Consider the following 21816-nt stretch of genomic DNA (forward strand, 5'->3'; position numbering starts at 1 on the left):
ATGTCTGATTGTATGGCGCTCACGTTCGTGTTTTGCATGCTCCCCGAAAGACCAAGTAAAAGAATTGGATTAGGTAGGGAGAATGCAGGGCAAGCTAAAATCAAACTGGGCATCGTGAGTACATCACAATGACCTCTGTTGCCAGCCACGACACTACAGATATGTCTGTCCATTTCTGTCTTGTTTTATTTTTTCGCAATCAATGTCCCCTAGGATATAGAGAGAATTGGACGATTTCTCCGCGGTGTATTTATAGTTACTAGATCCACGTATTTTGTCAATTCAATCTCTCCATTATTGCGATAAATCTGACTAAATCTATCTAGCCATTAGCGAATTTCCAAAATGTTATTACTTCTGTCTACTTTCTAAATAAAATACCAACAACATAAGCTATATATTTTTTCTTTAGGCCTCTCCATGCACTAATATAACTAGATATAACTGTAATTTAATGCAAAGTCAATGTATCTCTCATGTTAAATTATTTTCGATTTAAAAGATCTTGATATGTATAAAATTTCAGCAATTTTTTGATATTTAGAACTGCGAATGCTACTATAGTTTTAATGTACTTCTATGATAATACAGTGTTATTATGTTTAATTACCTTCGGTCTTTTTAAGAGAAATTCCAGCGATTTTAGCGGGGCAAATGGCATTTTTCTTTCGCTCTGGTAGTAAGAGAAATTGCTAATTTGACTTCTTCCTTTTATGAAGGAGGATGATTGAGCGTCTCTAATATGGTGGCAGCAATTGCTCTCAGCGCCATCTTCCTGGCAAATCTGATAATTTATAGCTTAATTAGACGGATCCCTTCCCACGGGAAGTGACGTCACGACAATTTTCACGCATTTCTCCATGAAATATCTCTGCAGAGATTTCGGTTTTGCTTGATGATTTTTGGTTAAATCAAAATCTGTCTTTACTTTTTAATATTTTTTTTATTAAAAGAAATAGTGAATTTATTACCCAATTTACCGGATTTATACGCTAATGCCTCAATATAATTCAAGTTTTACGTAAAATACGAGAATAAAATACAATTTAAAAATAATAATCAGTCGCGCTCTATGGAAAACTCGTGACGAGTACGTGATTCGAAGTTACTAATTACGATCACAGATGGCGTAATATTTGTGATTTTCGTGTGAATTTGTAGTTTACAATTAATTTTAATTATAATTTAACATGATTTTTATCATTATTGATTCGATTTATTTAAATCATTTTAAATTTTTAAGTAAATTACTCAGAAAAATGCATTTACAACACAAAAAATTTCATTTAAACAAAAAGAGGCACTAAATCCGTTCATGATCCCGAAATGGTGGCTAATTTCAATTTATAAACTGCAAAAAATAAATATAATATAAGCCAATTTTCTAAAAAAATTGAGAAATTTCTAAACATTAATCCCCTTCTTATCACTTTTTCTTTACTTTGAAGTGCATTCCTTTTCTTTGCAATCTCTGAAAACACAGCTTCAGATTGGTTTTTATTGCAGGAATCAGCAAATATGTCCTTCGGTATAAGCCATCCTTCCAAACTCAAAATGCTACAGATATATTTGCCTCTAGCAGTGATATTGGTGAATTATATCTGCGAAGTTTTAACGGCTTACTGTACTTTCGAATAAATGGTATAAATTCTTCCTTTTCTGATATATATATATATATATAATAAAAAAATGTAAGACGAAAAAAATATTTTAAATTATTATATATTTCTGTAATTCTTCATGTTTTCTGCACTTTTTTTCTTAAAAAACGTTACATAGAGTTTATCTTTAAATGGTTTTAAAATTAAAACAAAATTATGAAATAATATAAGTGTTTATACGTGTATATATATATATATATATATATATATATATATATATATACAGTGTGGGGATTTTTATAAAAGACACGCGTGCCAAAGTCACGTGACTTTGATGGTCACGTTCGGGGAAAGGATCTGTTCTCAGAAAAACGGTATTTTGCACTCACAAGTCAGTTCAATCGACTTCTTTATTCACTTCTCCTCTTTTCCTTGTTTTTTAAATTGTTGTTAATGATAATTTTATATTATTATATTGAATTGTACTAATAATTTACGCGTTTTTTTAAATTTTAAATTGAATTACTGTTTAAAATACATGATTTTAAGGAAAATTTCTAAAACGCTAATAACGTTCTGTTTGTAGGATAAGCGGTTTAAGAGCTTAAACTTTTCATCATGTTAATAGTTTAAATGCAATAATAATTTTAAAAAATTACGTATAAATAGTTTAAAAAATAATTATTAATTAATAGAGATATTTGGAATTAATATTTATGTAATAAATGGTTTTAACTGTTCATACATTATCAAGATGCAAGTAATGAATTTATTGAATAGACCTCTTGATAATATTTAGAATATTGTCTCCAGGTAACTAATAACTATAATAAAACGTCGTTAACACCAACAGTTAGAATTAGATAGACTTATCATGTAACCATTAGGAATAACTGAATAGCAAACAACAATAGCCTTAATTATATCCCAAATAGCCAATGGTTATAAGTAGATACCACCAGACAATCCACAATGTAACTAAAAACTAATAAGCAATCAATAATAACGGAATGTAATGAATAACCAATAACCATAAGATACCGAATAACTTATAGTCATTATTAGATACCAAGTAACTTAACTACTAGTCAAAGTTTGATATCAAACAGGCAAATGACTGTAGCTACTGTATATAACTGGTTACTAACTTACCAATAACTATAACTAAATGTCGTAAGTAACCAATAATCATAATTAGATGCCAGATAAACAGTTAAAATTAGATATGGTTTAGTATCATCAAGTAGGTGTAACGAGCCTAAATGAATATTTAAAATGATTAAATTTCAAAGTAATAATCAATAACCATATTAAAATATAATCAATAATAATATTACATTATTAATGATAAATAAATGCGTTTAAATGTTAGATTATTAGAAATAAATATTTGAATAAGTAATTAAATTTTATACGGAACAATAGTCACTTAAATAGAAATAAATATATACATATTTTTTTATTTTTTTAATGACGTTTATTTGCGACCATGTATATATATGTATATATATATTAAGCAATCAGTAATTATAAATATCGCTAAGCAATCAATTACCGTTAATATAATTAAGTAAATAATATTTATGCAATTAAACATCGAATGTCGAATTATGTAATCTACTTTAATTTGGTACGAGATGATTTAATTTCTTGTAAAACGAAACGCTTTATTACACGTAGGTAAGCATTTTAATATTCATTTGTTGTTATTCCTCCTCCTATTGTTTAGTACAGTGAAAGAGTTACGGTACATCAGTCTAGCATGACTTGCTCGTTAGTTTAGCGAGGGAAAACAATTTTAAAAGTTTATTTCTTTCCTATTTTTATATTCAAAATTTCATCAGAAAATATTCCACAACAACAAAACTTTAATCAAATTTAATCAGAATATGTTTTTTTTTTATTTATTATTTTTTTAAATTTCATTCGTTTTTGGTACAGTTAAACAAAATTGATTTTCTGTTGCGTTTCATTTTATAAATTTTTCTCCTATTTATTTATTATTTGAAGAATCGCGTAGAGGTAAGCGTGCGATCTATAGTTAAACGATATAATATATATATTTTTTCTTTTGTCTTCTGAAAAAATCGAGTTACGAAATGTTTTCAGTTCTTCGGCTAAAATTTTCTATTCTCTGGTGAAACGTCATATAAAATCATTAATTAAGAGATTATAAGTGTGCAACATAAATAGAATTGTTCTGGATAAAATAAATCTGGTTAAAAAGTTGAAAATGAGCATTGAAGAGTGATAAAGTGCGATTATTGAACACCAATTAATCTTATACTCGGGAAGGGACAGACAGATGGTCTATCATGACTAAATAGAACATGACAAATCGAAGCCAGCTGGTTTCAGATCACTACAAGAAATTTTGGCAAATTGTTCCCCTTTAATCCTTCCTGTTGCTTGCCAGGTGAGTGGAGCCACGGTTCCTTTATCACCGCACGCAAAGTTCTCATTGGTTAATGCAAGTCATCAATCTTATAATGACAGCTCGAATAGTGCACGGTAAAGAGTCAATATTAATAGATTATCTCCAACCCAGTCGACGCTCCATCCACTTATGACAAAGATAAGGAAATTGCACGAAAAGAACGGCTTTTTTGCATTCGTCTATGGCAACAAATACGAAATCGGTGCTATATTCTTACATTTCTTAATAAACGTCGAGCCTTAATAAATTTCGAAATTAGCGATTAAAAATGAAATGAAAGATTTTAAAGTTTGGTCGTGACGCCCTTTATAACGAATTAAAATGATGGTTGGATTCTCGGATGAACAACGGCGAATTTAAGAGAACATGAAAATAAATCTGTAATTATTAGCTAAGGTTTCTCTTAAATATAGATCAAAGTCGTTCTTCTTTAAAGTTTTTCAATTAAATGCCTTATATCAGCTATTAAATGAGCAAATTTTGCTTGGTTCAATCATTAAATTACGTTTTATTGTCCAAACGAAGACTAATTGAAAGCAAAAACTTAAGTGGTAGCAATCATTTCTCTTAAGCTATAATACATTTAATGAATAGTTTTATTATATCAGTGTGAGTGAAACAGTGAATTCTCGTTGACGCAACTAGTAATTAAGAAGGAAAAAAGATGTCTTCATTGATCCACTCTTTTCTGGTATTTCGTTAACTTAGTAATTACTGTATTGGATTGGCAATCGATGCTAGTGAGTTGTAAATACAAACTCTCGGTCTAGTTAACTCTCTTACCAAACATCAACTTTATGTTGACAGCAGCACATAAAACTTGTAATGAACGCCTGTCTGATTGTAATCCCGAGTCTAAAACGCTACTAAAGCTTGTTGGTGAAAGTATTATGACCAGATGCCCACTTCAACTCGCTCTAATGTCGTTCTTATCACGTTCATTGAGACCCGAAGTATTTTTACTGTCTTAAATAGGGGTATCGAAATCATCAGAAGAAATTAAGCAGTTTCTATCGTTTAGAAAGAAAAAGTCGTTTAACTTCTCTTTTTATTACGTTAAAAGCATTTTATTCATAAATAAATTAGAACTTGTAAGAGTTTTAGAGTAGGCAATCACTTTGGGATTCCTTGTGATATTGTGTGTTAGATTTTGTTCATTGTCCCCTCCTTTCTTGTTCGGATCACTGCAGCAACTTCTGTTTCTCTTTCGGTATATTGATGTATTGCTGGTAAGCTCACTAGCAGGCGAGACAGACGGCTCTTTCCCATGAGACGTTTAGTTTGGATGTTCATTTCTTACATTCCTCCGTCTCCTCTGAGATCCCAGTAATGAGAAACATAGAATGGTTCATCTCCCCTAACCCTTTTTGGAACAACTTGAAAGTTTTGTGCAACTTGCTCCTTTCTATTCGTTATTCTTAAAGTAGAATATATAAAAATTTAAGAATTCCTATTCTAACTATATTTAACTCCTTATATTTATTCTACTCTTTTATTTACTATAAATAAAAACGTAATTTTATTAATCCAGTTTTTTAATAAATAGATAACGAAACATAAAAATAATTTTAATGAAAGAAGAAACGTAAAAAAATTATTTTTATGAGACAAAATAATAATACTATAAACAATTATTTTTGTTGTAAATGATTCGTAAACTGTATTTTGTTCACTATATAACGAAAGTAAACAAAAAAGACTTAATTTAAAACAATTATTTATTATATGAAAAATATTATGTAATAAATTTTTAATTATATTCTAATTTAAGTACTAAAAGTATGTTGTGTTTTATATTAACATATAATTTTTACAACGAAGTTGAAAATTATTTTATTTTTATTAGGTTCAAACTTCACAACTTTGTCCATTAATTATAAACTTATAGATTTATGCAATTCGCATTACATATTAAATCTTTTTTTACAAATATCATATATGGAAAAGGGTCATATTCACAGAATTACATGAACGCTTGACCAGCTAAGCGATGAATACATAGGCAATTAAATTTCCCTACGTTGATACTTAGTACAGAAAATGCTCGATTAATATTTCAAATGCGTATTCTATTATAGAAAATTTCGAATGCCACTTTGACACGTTCATAACTACTTTTGCTTAATTTATTGTGCATCTCATTAAGATAGGCTAATACACACCCATAAACCGCAATTAACCGAGCTTAATAAGAAATTTCTTCATTATGTATAAGCTATCTTCCATAGAGTAAAAAGAAAGTCGAGAAGTATGATAATGGATGGAAACTGAAATTTAATCGTGATGTTTCCTTCTCTACAAAAAACAAACAGTTTTTATTATTAAATATATTATGTATCTTCTATACGTCATTACGGTTCATTCGCCTGAAGTCAAAAGCACATATTTTCTTCTTTTTTTCCATAAATAAGCTTTCAAGACGAAACATTGTCCATCGCTTTTCTCAACGTTGCAGGTCGTTAGTTTTGTCATATTGTTATACGACAAGGCTGTTTGGTGCATTTTCTAGCTTCGGGGTCTGTGCCATATAGACTAACAATTCAATATGACGGGATGTATTCATATCTTCTGTTTTTTTGCTAGTAATTCACTTCTTTTGAGTTAAAAAAAGTTCCGAATCATTTGCTTTTTACAAGCCTTATCGATAAACTATCTTTAAAATAAATTAATACACCTCCGTACGGGGTCGATGCGAGCATCTTCGTGGCGCCCACGTCGGATCACGAACGAATTCCAGAATGAATAAGGAGATGAGAAATAGCTGAAGCAGAAGAACAATTATTGTAATGACATATGATACAGAGTATATGTGGGGCGTAGGACTGTGATTGAAATACAGGACACAGAAGAACCAAATTGTATTCTTGCTCCTAACGTTCCTAATAACAGTTATTAGGTGTAGATGCGTGGTAGCCGTTGGGCCAATAGATTCTTCTTCTTCTCTATCTCCTTTCCTTTTAGCACGGTTGGAATTGTCCTAACCACTAACATAACTCGCACTCCTTCGTTTGTTGTCGGTAATTGTGTCATTGACCATCTAGATTTCGATTGAAGAGTTAATTATCTCCAGGAAAGTAATAGACAAATGTTGTTCAATTAAGTCGCTAAAGCCGGAATATTTAAATTTGATCACAATTAAACTTTCCACACGAATTTAGGAAGCTTTATTCGTCGTGAACGAATATTTTTCAATGGTTTTATCGAGGTATTGAAGTCGATCTATACAATGTATTAATGTAGCAATTATTATGTAATAAACATATGTAGTATAAATAGAAATTTTAACTGGAATTTAATTTACCGTAATGTAAAGGTGTGTTATAATAATAGGAGCTATCTTATTCACGGCTTTGCTTTCTGATCGACTTTTACTTGATAAGTTGATGAACAAGCAGTTTTCAATAGCTCATTCCTGAGGCTATGTAATTTCATGCTTGATAAGTTCTGATAATGCACAATATCTTATCATTATTTTCGAAAAATGCTTTTCACTCATCACAAAATTACTTAAGCTATCTTATATTTCTTTGAGGCAGTTTCAAATTAATATATATAGGAATATCTATACCGTCGTCAATGTGAAACACTTTCAAAAGATGAAAGGAAATTATAATAAAAAACTACTTGAAAGTTCTCTTTGAACTTTTTATTTATTCTTTTATTTTTTAATTTTTTTCTCACGAACGATTTTCTTGACTTTAAATTTATAAAAGTCTCTCTAGAATTATAATTTTATAGAAAGAATTAACATTAAAAATTGGTGTCTTAGTATGTATAATATGTCCTCTTTTCAGAATAATTTTAATGTTTAATTATACTTATAATATTACAAAGAATAACATGTTTTAAAGCATAAATTCTTACTTCATTTTTAAGAAAGATGTAGTGCCTAGTTGGAAAATGTTTTTTTCTTTATATGGATTTTTGCTTTTTTATTTCTTCCCCCGCAAGAAAAGCTTTTAAGTGATCAAAGACTACCGAAATAAAAGTTTACTTTATAAAAAATATATATATTTGTCCCAAATCCGGATATAATAATTGTCGACTCATTGGATAACAGTTTAAGTTCTTGCTAAATTCATTATCAAGAGAAATAAATAGAAAACTGGGCTGTATCCGATGTGACATTTGTTGACTTTGAAAAGCAACAGAAAGCGTTGTTTTGTAACCCTCGCAGTAGACACCAATTTTGTTGACTCGAGAGTAAAAGCATCGGAAAGTTAGAAAAGTTATTTGCTCTGGAATCTCGAAAGTAACTTTCAGATGTGTCAATACCTACATCGATGAAAAAATCCAATTTCTACATTCCGTGTATTGACGATTGTGAAACTTTTTCCCCTTGAAAATTACTGAAGATTGAACTTTCAAAATTTTATGGGCAAATTCCGTGTTTAAATTATTGGATTTTCAAAATTTTTATTAGTTCCGATGTATTCCTCTTATACGTTATATTTGGATCAATATAAAATTTTATAATTAAATATTGATTTTGTATCTTTCAAAGAAAAAGTAAATAAAATATAAAAATTAATTTTTATAGTATAAAATACATTTATATTAATTTAATTAATGAATAATTTTTAAAATAATAATAATAAAGAATTTGTTGTCAATTCCCAAATTTCTTTTCTGGAATTTTATTCGATTTAAATTAATTTCTAATAATGTTGTCTAAAACATTTTCATGATTTTTATCGCTAAGTCGACCGTGATAATATCCCATTACAGGAAGATACACACAATAGATAAAGGATAAAACCATTTTAAAAATCTATCATCGTCTGCTTCTGTGTATAAAACTTTAGAAATCCTATCTGTTTCCACCGCATTTATTTTGAAGAACGAAAGGATTTTCCGGAAACGATAACAGGGAATAGTAATAGTGTCTAACATCAGAAAGGAAGAGGAGACATACGATCGAAAAAATAGTTAGCGAGTGGCATTTGTTGTCGAGTAGCATCTAACGTTAATGCAATAAAATTGTTTACGAGTGATTTAAACGTAAAGAAGGCAAATTGTAATAACTGAAAAGGATGAAGTGAGCTAATGGAAATAAGATAGTAATAAAATAACCGCTGTACACTCCTGGCGTGACCAGATGCAATGCAACTAAGACCAAAAACATATGTAGTCCAATCTAATGGATGATAGCTCTCACATAAACTGATCCTGATGTTATTTTTCTATTTTAACCACATATCACTACTTATATAGTATCTGTGCATTGTAAATAATGATATCTTACTTACAAAAGCCTCTTCTTATTTTTTTTAATTAAAATTCAGCAGTTTGGAGTACCGCAAATAGTTTTCTTTTTCAAAAAATTTAAACTTTCTCTTCTATAATTATCTATTTATTTATTAATGTATTACACCGTTTAACAGTCGAAAAAATTAAGAAAAGTCATTGTAAAAAAATGCGATAAATATAATTAATTTATAGTCCCTCTAGCAATATCTGTCTTTAATTATGTATCCTGAAAGAGATTAAATAATTTTTTTTTAAAAAGTCGTTTAAATATTATCTTCGAGCTTCATAAGAATTAATGATAGATTTTACTAAGTTGAAATTAAATCTCGTTTTTTGTAATTAATTTTTTTGAATTTTTTCTCTAATTTTATTATTTTTTTGTGAAGGAAGAGGTTGTAAAAAACAGTAATTCCGAATGTGCAAAACGGAACAAAGATTTATAAAAGTTTAAATAGACTGTGATGTACTGTCGTCATAGTTAAATAGCCTTTGTACCATTTAAACTGTTTTTTTCTCCATCAAATAACAGACAGACACTATTAAAGTAAAACTGACGTTTTATCTCTAAGAAAGAAATGAAATTTAAAAGAAAAAAAGAAGTTTCTTTGGAGTTTATTTAAGAATTCATCAACAGACATCTGTAGGTTTCGCAGATGCTCGACGAAATTTTTCGCATAGATTTCATTTCACTTCGGATCAAAACAAGCATCAATATAAGTTAAAGTTAAAAAAAAAGATAGAAAAAATAAAAGCAAAGCTTTCCCCTGTGGTGTTAGTCAGGAAATCAGGGGAAACGTTAAGCTTATCGATCTATTCCCAGCTTGTTTTTATTCTCTTAGTTACACTCTAGAAGTTGTAATCAAACTGGGGAGTCAAGAAAAGGGACAGAAGAACAAAGAGCGTTAAAGAAAAGAAAAAAATTCTTGGGAAAATGCGAAACAACAGTGAAAAGATAGCCTTCTGGTTCTATCTGGTCCTTCATTTCACCTTAATCCATTACATGAACGAAGGAACTGTTTTCGTTTTTTTTTTCTTCTTCTTGATTAGAACTGGGCAGATGTTTTTGTTACGGGTGGCATTGGCTTTGCTTCTACTGGCATAGGTCTGGTACCCAGGTGCACTGGGCACAAGTGAATACCAAGGATTTAGTGTTGCAACGCTAACGTCCAGGATTGCAAGCACGTTGTCTGTCTATCCATCCTTATGGCAAACGGAAAGCTCCGTATCGAGGGCTTTCAACCCCTGCACATTCGGAATATTGATTTGTTTAAACAGATTTTCTCCCGTAAAGTTTAAAGAAAGAAAAGTTTCCCACAAACAAACCCGAACCATTTCAAATCTTTTGTTTCGATCACTTTATGTTTCGAAAATACCGGAATGGAAAAAAATTACGTGTTGGCGTCTGAAGGATGAATCAATTGCCATGTCCTCATCTTATTTCCGTTCCGGAAATAGTACTTTAGAAACATATGTCAATAAAAATATACCTTTATCTATTCTAAAATGTATCTTTCCCCTATCCATTCCTTATTCTAGATGTTATCGTTTTTCCTGTTATAATTTAAAATTAAAATAAAGTCGTGCAAGAGAGGATAATACTAAAAAACGTTTTTAGTAAGCTATAACATAATTTTTAACGACTTTCATTTAAAATTCTTAGCATAACCGAAGACAGAATTTGATTTTTCTTAACCGCATCAATCGTCATTTCTCTCATATAATTTATAAAACATATCCATCTTTTAACACATAATTTACCCATTTAAATAGTTTTGATAAATTTTTCCTCATTTAAATATTTATAACACAGGTTTACATCTTCTTGAATGATGTGCATCTCTAACATTTTCGTACTTTTCCAAACTGATGAGGTTAATCTGCATTTAAGCTCTTCGCTAATCCAGTAAAATTGCAGATGCCGTTTCACACATTCAGCTATCATTTTCTTCGTTTGCACGTAAAATTTAACTTACAATAAATATTCCGTCACCTATCTGATCTGAATCGCAAATTATCTAGCTCACTATAAAATTGTTTGATAGATGAGGGCCACCTTATCTTTTACTGTAATAGCTGAAATTACCATCTATTAAAACAACAGAAACATAATTGCTATAATTGCATAGCTGTTTTGACTTATTTAATATTGATAAAACTTAACAAATAACTAATATATGAAATCAATAATGCAAATGGATTCATTTGCACCATTTATTATTTAATGGAATTGGTTAATTTTCTTCTTATTAAAACGGCTGAGTTAAAAACTAAATAAATAAATAATCTGTATCCCGGATTTTTCATGCCTTGATAATATTAAATTGACGCAAACCAAAGACGATAAAATCAGTTTATTCTTTAATAATAATATAAAATGACGTAAAGTAACTACTTAATCGAATCAATTTTTTTTCCTTATTTTCTTCGTTAAAATTAAAACAGATGCAGTTTTGAAGGGGAGAACATAAATTTATTCTTTTAATTCGACTTGTCTCGACTCATAAAATGTTAAATACTGGAAAAGAAAAATGCGTATATACAATTTAATACAATTTTTCATAAATTGTTATATTCAATTAATAAATGTTTTAGTGTTTATAAGCAAAAGATTTAAGCGTTGTTATATCCCTTGTTGATTCCCTAATGAAGTTATTATTATTATTTTTTTTTTGAAAAAATTCAATTTTAAGTAAGAAAAAACTTTTTAGAAAATTAAACAAGTCTTTAATTAAAATTTAATCTCTATTACTAACAAAGAGAATTTTAAACATGAATTTCTTACACGTATAATGCATGTTACACACTATACATGATTATACACGATTTTGGATATATATTATTTACATTAACTTGACAGGAATTTATTATAAACGGATAGAGTTTTAAGCGAAAATATATTGTTTATTAAATAGTAAATTAAGAAACGACGAAGGGAATGTTGTTAACAGACAGATTAACAAATTTTTCAATGATAATATTGATTTTTATAAGAATTTTATAATATTACTACTCAATGATTATTTATTTTTATAATTATATATTAAAAAAAAATTGTAACTAAATTAAGTAGTCTGTTAAATATTTCATAAATTATTTATGAAAAATTAAAATATAATTTACTCATATTAAATAAAAAAATAATAAATTAAATCAACCTCTTCTTTTTAGTTCGCTTTATATATTATATTAATCCATCATTCACGTCTCTCCTCGAAATTTAAAATTCCTAGTAGTTATAAGAAGCGCCTTAATTATTCATTACTTATTACCCTCAGTAATTTAAAATTTTAACCAGCACCGAAATTTTTCAAGTTAAAAATTTAATTATTAGCATACATTTATACGCATAATTTATATATTTTTCCATGCAAATCAATTAAATATATTATAGAACATCATTCATTTGTCGTGCATTTTTCTGTCTCGGTTGTCATAATTCTATTTAAAAAAAAGAATGTTTCAACAGATTTTATTCAATAAAAAAAAAGTGTATCTTTAGCGACATTACAATTTTTTTTATTGAATATAGCGCAATAAAGCAATAATAATAATAAATATATATGGTATGTAGGAGAAAGTTTTTCGGTTTAGATGATGGTGCAAATAATAATAGTACGGGGTTGTAAACATCATTGTTCAATAACGTTTCGTAATTGTCGAACACGTAGATGTTTAGATGGTATATAAAGCATTATCCGCTCCGTAAAAATCTACTTAGAAATCGTCGATATTTTGTAACATAACAGAATGAAATGACCGCTTACAAATAGTATAGTGTACCAGTCTGGTGCTTGGTTGCTTTAACTTCGATTGGGATGCGCCATCATAAACATGGAGGAGAACGGAAATGGTGGAAAAGCAGTAAAAGTCGATGCTGCTCGAATTTCTACGAAAGTATTATCGAAGCATCGATAAACCGTTTTATGTTATGTTACGTATAAAAATATATATATGTATTATATGTTCGTGTACGAGGAGTTTTTGAGAACGTATGTTTTATAATCGCTTATATATCTTTGACCCGATTGTCTGAATATTTTAATAATTATTAAAAGCTGTTTAGTGCGATGCTAATTCGTTGAACCATTTACTGTTCGGTGAGGTTTCTAAATTTGGGAAGAATTTCAGGATTTTTGGAGGAAAGGGAGATGAATACTTGGTGAGCAACGCTTCCTGTCAACCGTGATTGATAACATTGCAGCTTTTCTGAAGGCCCTCATGAATAGGCCGTTCTCCCCCTCATTTTAGGGTCCGCCACAAACACAACATTGCTCTCTTTGAAAGCTACCGACGTGTACCTCCTAATCAACAGGGAACTTGGGGCAAACTAAATTTCTGATTAAATCGAAGCGCGATAATCGAAACCAACCGCTACTACATCTTAGAACGTTGTGGCTAGATTATTTACATCATTAAACAATTTTCGTTGGAAATTTTAACAAATTTCTTTATTTTACTGCGAATAAATTAGCGTATAATAGATTACACCTATGTTGTTTAATCAATTTTGACAGAGCGTAATGTTTGATATTAAACGGTTGTTTAATCATTTATAGGTTTTTTTAATGAGTCAAAATAGTAAATTTTTATACGCACGAAAGTCATACATATTAAATAAAATATAACCTGTATAATTTAGCATCATCGGTTTTCCGTATGTCTGACTGTTTGAGACTTAATGCCGCTTCACCCAATTGTATTAGACGGCTGTTACTATCCAAAAATAAAACGTCTATATGATGCCTGTTTCCGTGGTAACCGAAATAATTTTAAAACGGGAAAGAAAATTGTGTTTTACACGACGAAATTAATTAAGTTAAATTAAGTACGAGGCTACGCGTTTTTCCATCAGAAGAGTCATCAACTAAACAGGTCGTGTTTAGCTCCCATTTCAAACGAATGCAGGAGAGTGAATTGTTTGGATGGGCGGGCGCCTGTTGAAAGATCAATTGAAGATGCGAAGTAGATAGTTTTATAGTTTGTTTAGTACAAAATGGATGAATAGAAGGTCAACTTTAACTTTCTATTTACATGGGAACAAGCCGGCAAAATCGATTTATGCTGTAAATTTTCTGACTTAAAATGAATGATTTCGGGTTAAACACGCCGAAGCATTTTGTGATAATTAAGTTAAACATTAAGTCGAAGCTCTCTATGTTATTTAAAAAATGAAATTAATCTTTCTACAAGCCACTTCCTATAGATTATTAGGTTGAAGAAAGAAAAATAGTTTCGTGGAAACGCGTAATCGATAATAGTTCGTGCAAAATATTTTAGTGATGTGAGAAAGAAATGTGTGGGATAAACAGAATGTCGCAAATTTGATATTCGATCGAGTCACGACTTAGAAAGCAATCAGTGTGGCAACTATTGTTTGCAAGTAGCGAGCGGAAGGTAATAAATTGTCGATAGTGCTGCTTGATTAGAATGCAAAACGTGACACCTTCATATGTCATACTGTTTGCTATGAAGGTAGACTAACTTCAACTTGATATGTAGCGTGTCGTCGTAGACACATGTTTCTACACCGTCACGAGTATTTGAGGTGAAATTGGATGGCCGAACAATTGGTTAGATGCGGAATGAAGTCTTCATCTATCTGCCATTGTGATGATTTGCGATGGAGAATGCCTTGAATTCTAATGCCAAATTAATCATTATATTTTTGCAATGCCGACGTAATAATTTTGTCTTTGCACGCTGTTGTTTGGACGGGAGGGAGAATGAAAAAATCGATATTATTTAATTTAAGTTTTACAGAACAATTTAGGGCTATTATTCTAAAGAATATTAAATGAACGAGAATATAAAATGTTAAGATCAACGAACTATAGAGAAACAAAATTAAATGTCACGTTTGATATTTTATTCTCATCACGATTTTATTTTAACTTGTACATGTAAAAATTTAATTCACTTTTCTCCATAAAAATTTTGCCGAAATTATAAACCATTTTTTCTTATTTTTTTATTTTTAATTTAACAAATTATTTTATCTGGCAAAAACTTTTTCGACTTAACATTTTTAGAATGTTAAGATTCTTCAGAAAAACATTTTCAGACATTCTTGCAAGCTGTTGATTTTTTCTCTCGATAAATTTTTCCAGAAATTGTTTTCTTTTTCTTTTTTTTTTTACATTCCCATTCTCTTCATACATCTTTATGAGGAAAATATTATTTCTAGTCTTTACAGTAATTTAAAATTATTATATTTTCTATACATTTTTATTGGTTTATTCAAATTATTTTTCAACGTATTTTCGAGATTGAATGCGGAAAATTAAGGAAAAAAAAGCTGAAATTTTTATCAATATTTCCTTTAAATTTTATATTTATTATAACTTAATAATTTTATTTGATTACTTTCTACAAAGAGTGTCCTGGAAATAAATTTTCTACCCATTAATGCATTTTTATAACAGAAAAATCAACTTAAATTCTTTTTAAAAAACCTAATAGTTCTATTAATTTTTCCCATTTAAAAAAGACCTTTGTATCAATCCATACAATCCAATTTTATTAAATAAAATTTGTAACTATTATAAATATTACAAGATATTTTTATTTTAACTAAACAATATTCAATCATTTGAAGAAAAAAATAATAATAATAATTTTTTTTAATAAAAATTTCTATTTAAATTTTAATAGGATGAACAGGAGAGAGTAATAATTCTCTCGTTAATTGAATCGTTTAAGGCTTGATACAAACTTTTTAAAGAACAAAATAATTTTGAATTGATGATAAATAAGTCTATTATTTATGATTAAAAAAAATAAAGCAGAAAATATATAAAAAAATAAAATAAATTTTCTAGAGAAAATTCAGTTTTTTACTAAATTAATGCTGCACTGAATTATTTAAATACTATCATTACTTAAACGGCTTATTAGTGTAGGTTTTTTTTTTAAATTTAAATCTCATTTTATTTAAAAATGCAAATAAAATGTATATTTTACTTCCGAATTTTCATTTTAATTTCGTGTGATTTAATGATTATTAAAATTTACCAAAAATATTATATAATTTGATTCAATAGTTTGATCTTATATAGATTTATATGATAACTATATATGATTTTTTTAATTTTTTATTACAGATTATATATTAAATATGACTGAATAATGATGTTAGTGATGTAATCAAGAAAGCCTCATATCCCTCGTGGCCGAATTTTACGGCAGGTAAGTGTTCTTTCAGTATGATCGATTTTTTCCTTAATGATTCTTTTTCGTGTATTTATATATATGTATGTATATATAATAAAAGTTATACGACATTAGTTAATTACATCTCAATAATTAAAATACTCTTATCAAAATTTTAAAAAGAAGTCGTGTAGTTTTTAATACGAATACTTTAGATTTTGTTGCTCAGTTTCGAAAATATATACGGTAATCATATTTTTCGACAATAGTTTTTCACCTTATTTTCGCATGGTTGATTCCATTACTTGAAAATAAAAAGCGAAAACGCTACTTTGCATTTATTTTTACATTAGAACTTCCATTTAAACAAGATCATACTGAAGTCTAAATGGTTTAAAGACGGTTGGTTACATCTTAAGAGATAGAATTACTTAGTTGCAGTTTTTCTTTGGTTTAAACATAGAATGGTCGCCTTTCTATCTTTGTATACACTTGATACCTTCTGTAACTAAGTTGATTCTCCCGTCTTTGTGATAAATAAAGTGAACAGGGTGAAAAAAATATGTGATAATTGAGATAAAAATAAAATGCAGTTCTGTCTAGCAACTATGTTCTCTATAGTTTATTCTCTAATACATTGATGCTTTAATTGAAGAGATGAACTGTAAGATTACAGAATACAAGTAGTTTTGTGTGCTATTTATGTTATGTTTTACACGTTGTTCTGTACGTATGCTGAATGCTCTATCGATTTGTTATCTATGTTATGTTACGTGAACCGTAAATAAATATAATAAATTTAAGATATTAGAGGAGACATAATTAAGGTTGTGATAATTTCTATATACATAAATCGTCTTTTGTAATGTTTGCAAACTATCAGGTGAAAAAATCTCAATGAAGATTGCTTGCAATTACAATTGTCGTATTGACAATTGGTTGGAAGTAGAATCAGATAAAGATACATTTACTATTGTCTTTCTCTATTTCCTTGGCTAATTGCCGTTAAGGCAATTGTACTTTTAATCAATCAGCCATTAGTATATTCTTTAGTTAATAGAATATTGTGTACATTTTAGAGAACCGCACACACTCATAGAAACTAATTTTATTTACTTCATTATCCTCGATGTTATTATTGTATAATTGCACTGTTCTGTCTGTATACGATCTATGCTGTAGTTACTATAATTCCTAATGTCCTTGTGCATCCTAGCATCTTTGTCGAGCCGTATCTAGGACACAGCAGAATATATTGTCTTGTGTTTCATAATAACTATGCGATGAATGAACTGTAATTCTATATGCTAAGTGCGTTATAATACTCAAAGTACCGAATGTTATGTAATATTCATGTGCCATATAGTATCAATGTACTAACTATGGAAAGCAGTATAGTGTGCATTAATACCACGTTGATCTTTCTTTTTATATTTAAAATCATTACTTGGTCCTTTAAAACTTTCGAGAAAATGGAAATGCATTTAAAGTAAAGAATCCGAGAGAAATTTATATTAAAACTTGATGTTTATTCGGTAGAAGAAAGCTTTCGACATCTCTCACAACTTGAAGTATTGTAGAAAAGACTTCGGTAATTTCCCCTGATGCCTAAAACACGGAAATGACACCGCTAATGTTGGGAAAGTGCTTTAGAATTATGACGGGTCGAACCTCTTTTCTCGTCTAACTTGCCGAAGGTTATTCTGGTTTTTATCACATTCGCTAAGCTTCAACTCCATTCCTAATGTAAGAAATGTTTATCATCTTCGGCTCTGATGAAAACAAGTCTAAATTACACCTTGATAGAGTCGGCTTTATTTTTCTCGCTATTTTTTTACGCTATTAAATATATATACATGCAGTGTATATATATATAAAATTTGACAGTATATATATATATATATCAATATATACATTGTCAGGCTTTTTTTCTGTTTAAATTCAGATTTCTATCGTTGCTAACGAGTCAAGCAATTAGATGTAATAAATGTAATTTCCAGAAAGGAAATGTCATTCGCATTAATAACATCTTAACGTCAACTTATCTTATCTAACACCAAACCTTTCAAATTTTCTTTATTCGAAATCTTGCAACTTTCAGGAAATTAAGTTTCTTATAAAGTTGAATGAAAAATCGAACCGTCAGATCTTATTTTTTTAACTCCTGTTTTTTTCTCTAGTAAAATAAAAAATGATTTCAAAAAACGTAAATTTCAGATATAAACTTTTTTTTATAAATATAATGCAATAAGATATTAATAGTGCTTTACATAATTGTTTTACCGTTAACAAACTGTTAAATTAATTCTGTTAAAAAAAAATGTTTATAAAACAAATTAAATTTTATTTTAGAGGAGAAAAACCGTATATTTAACCATATAAAATTTAGTTAAACAATTATCAAAGATCTTAAGTAGCCTGGAGATAAAAAATAATAATAATTCGACAATAAATACATGAAAGTGTATTTCCATGAAAATAGTAAAAAAATCTCATAAAAAATACGTAAAAACACAATGAAAATCTGCACAGATTTTTTTTATTTACTGAATTTAATGCATTAAACTAATCTGTTATTAATTTTAATAATTATATTTATTAAAATAAAATCCTAGTTTTTACACTGCTTCCAGACAATATTTGTTTATAATAAAGTAGACTTTAATATTCTAAAATAAATTTTTATTTTAAGATGAATATATCTTACGCTTTTAATAAATTTAAAAGAAATATATGTTTTAAAAAATATATATATATATGGGAATTTTTTAAGTTTGCATATTTCTAAATATTTAAATTTTAAAACACAAATTTCAAGATTTAATAATACTTTAAAATATTTATTATTTAAAAAGAAATGAATAAAACTTTATTTTTAATTTATGAACGTTCAGACAGGTTTTTATATAAGATTTAAAATTATTAAATGTAAGTTTTTATATTTAAACTTTCTTTTTTTTTCTTTTTTAATTTTCAAATGTTTATAAAACTTTAACAGTTTTCTTTTTATTTTTCTAATCCCGTGTTAAATAGAAAAGAAAATGTTTTTAACTTTATGCTTGACTGATTAAAATAAACCTATCTATGAATCGACTGGCTGGCTGGAAAAGATTGATTTCGCACTTTAGATATACTTTCCCCCCTAGAGCTGCCATTCAATTAAAAATCAATTAGACTCGAACATGACTTGGTAATAAAAAAACAACCGAATAAATTAGCATAAGCAATTTTCTATGTTTAATTTTACAAGTAATAAATCTGAAATTTTTTTTATAAATTCGTAAATTACGTTTTAATAATCGCGTAAAAAGGTTTGTTTTTATTAGAAAATGCATATTTTTTCCCTAATCGAATTAATCAAATAATTACTACATAAAAGTCTAGCCTGGGGTGACAGGAGACGATCTTCTTTTCTGGAACAGGAATTAGACTCCTTTAGTCGATGGTTAATTTGAAGACACGCCTACGTTCTCCATCTCTTCTTCTCGGAAGAGTCTCCAAAAATGTAGGAAATAGAAAATTAATCGCTGAAAACGCAAAGGTCGTCTATTAATAAGATCTTTTCTCCTATGAAATTGTGTTGTTATACTTGTTAGAAAATTTATGTAGAGCTACTCCGTGAGAAATCTTTCTGATGTAGAAAGGAGTTGATCTTTTGTACAGATTATAACGAATACTCATCATTTTTTTTACATCTTCGACCACCAAAGTTGCCAGAAATGATAAATGAAAAATATCTAGCAGATAGAATTGGCGTATTTAATGAATGTATGATGAACTATCTGTTTGACAAGTTGTAATCGCGTGTATGGTTGGATGCGTTCCTCCATCCAATTTATTACCTCCAACAACACAGAATGGTTTCATTTTGAGCTGATGACGATGGTTTCAGATAGCTCACTTGGTTCATGCATTGACAACGTAATTATGTTTAACCAACAATAATTGCATCGAATCCGAAAGCCTAAAGTTACATCGATTGGTACTGAAGATTTAACAACATTCTATAGCACTGCAGTAATTATTATAGTGTTTAAAGAGCAGATATGATCGGTCATAATAATAAATGTTCTAAATTGGTACATCCAATTAAAATATTTCTTTAGAAACGCTCATAAATCTAAACGAAGTAACATTTGTCTGTCAGCTCATGTTTTATTATTATTTTCTTTACTTACAAGTTAGTGAGTAGTATCCTAGGCAATACTTACAGGAATATATATAAATAAAAGAGGAATTTTATTATGAGTCTAAAAATATTAACGATAGATCATATTTCCTCCTTCGTGGACTATTTTAGTTTCATTAAATGAGATCTTTTTACATTGAGAACCTGCATACGTAGAAGAAAAACCTTATATCGTAAATATTATATTGAAAATGCTACATATCGTACAACTATTAAAGTTATGATTGGATTCCCTAAAACAATGTATGGGTGTGCTTATCCTTTCACGATTCCAGCTGTACCCTATAGTAATACGTTGCAGTTTTATACAAGTGCCCATGTTTTATTGAAAATGGAAAGTTCCTGCTGTTTTGGGTGATACTTTGCCCGATATACTTTGCAAGAGAAATTCATATTTCTAAACTTGTGTCTTTTTGACAGTAAGATCTTCTATCTTGGACAGTATAGGAGTGTAGATATATTGAATTTTCTTTGAAGAAATCTTGACTTCCAGCTTATGTTCGAAATTCCATCTTTTATGTTGGATTTTTTCCAAAATAGAATATAATACTTAGATTTTTAACTTATTTCTACACATAAAAGTCTGTATTTATGGTTTCGTTACAATTAAATTAATCGATATTTTATATCTACTGTTAGATCATAGGAGTTAATTTGACTAAAATAAAATGTTTATGTAAGAATATTGTGGCCCAAAACATCTAGAGTAAATAATATAAATTTTTATGTACGGGTACTTTATAATTCAAAAACAATCTATGCAAAAATATAATAATTCAAGGGAAAAAAGTTGAAAATCTGAAATTCTACAAACAAACAATAGAAGAAAAGTTTTATTTTCTTGACAGCAAAAAACGTTCTGAGTTACAAATTATAATCTAAAAAAGTCAAGTTTTGGGGAAAAAACCAACTTACTTCTTGTTCTAGTTCTTATTAATATAGTTTCTTTATAAAATAATAAAGAATTTCTTGTATTATGTTTCGGATTTGCTGGATAATTTTTTGGATTATTTTTATAATTCAAGGAAAAATCTAGAAGATATTATAATCCAAAAATTTTTTTCCTTGACATACTTCAAAACTATCTTCTAAGATATAAAAATACATTTTATTTTTGAAAAAAAAACTCAATCGAAAAAATCATAATCCGGAAAAAATCTCGTATTCGCAATCTTAATATAGAAAACATA

At 28.5% G+C, this 21816-nt stretch overlaps 1 protein-coding gene across 1 annotated transcript in view; it reads left to right on the top strand.

The window, feature by feature from the left end:
• LOC136975904 (plexin-B-like) overlaps nucleotides 1–21816 on the top strand; it is a 302414-nt gene that overhangs the window by 51062 nt on the left and 229536 nt on the right. The window contains exon 2 of the mRNA XM_067271069.1: nucleotides 16389–16473. The gene's annotated coding sequence lies outside the window, so the exon portion shown is untranslated. The remainder of the gene's footprint in view (nucleotides 1–16388; nucleotides 16474–21816) is intronic.

This window comes from Centruroides vittatus, unplaced genomic scaffold (assembly GCF_030686945.1).
Source record: "Centruroides vittatus isolate TY-2023 unplaced genomic scaffold, ASM3068694v2 contig_391, whole genome shotgun sequence".
Classification (NCBI taxonomy): domain Eukaryota; kingdom Metazoa; phylum Arthropoda; class Arachnida; order Scorpiones; family Buthidae; genus Centruroides; species Centruroides vittatus.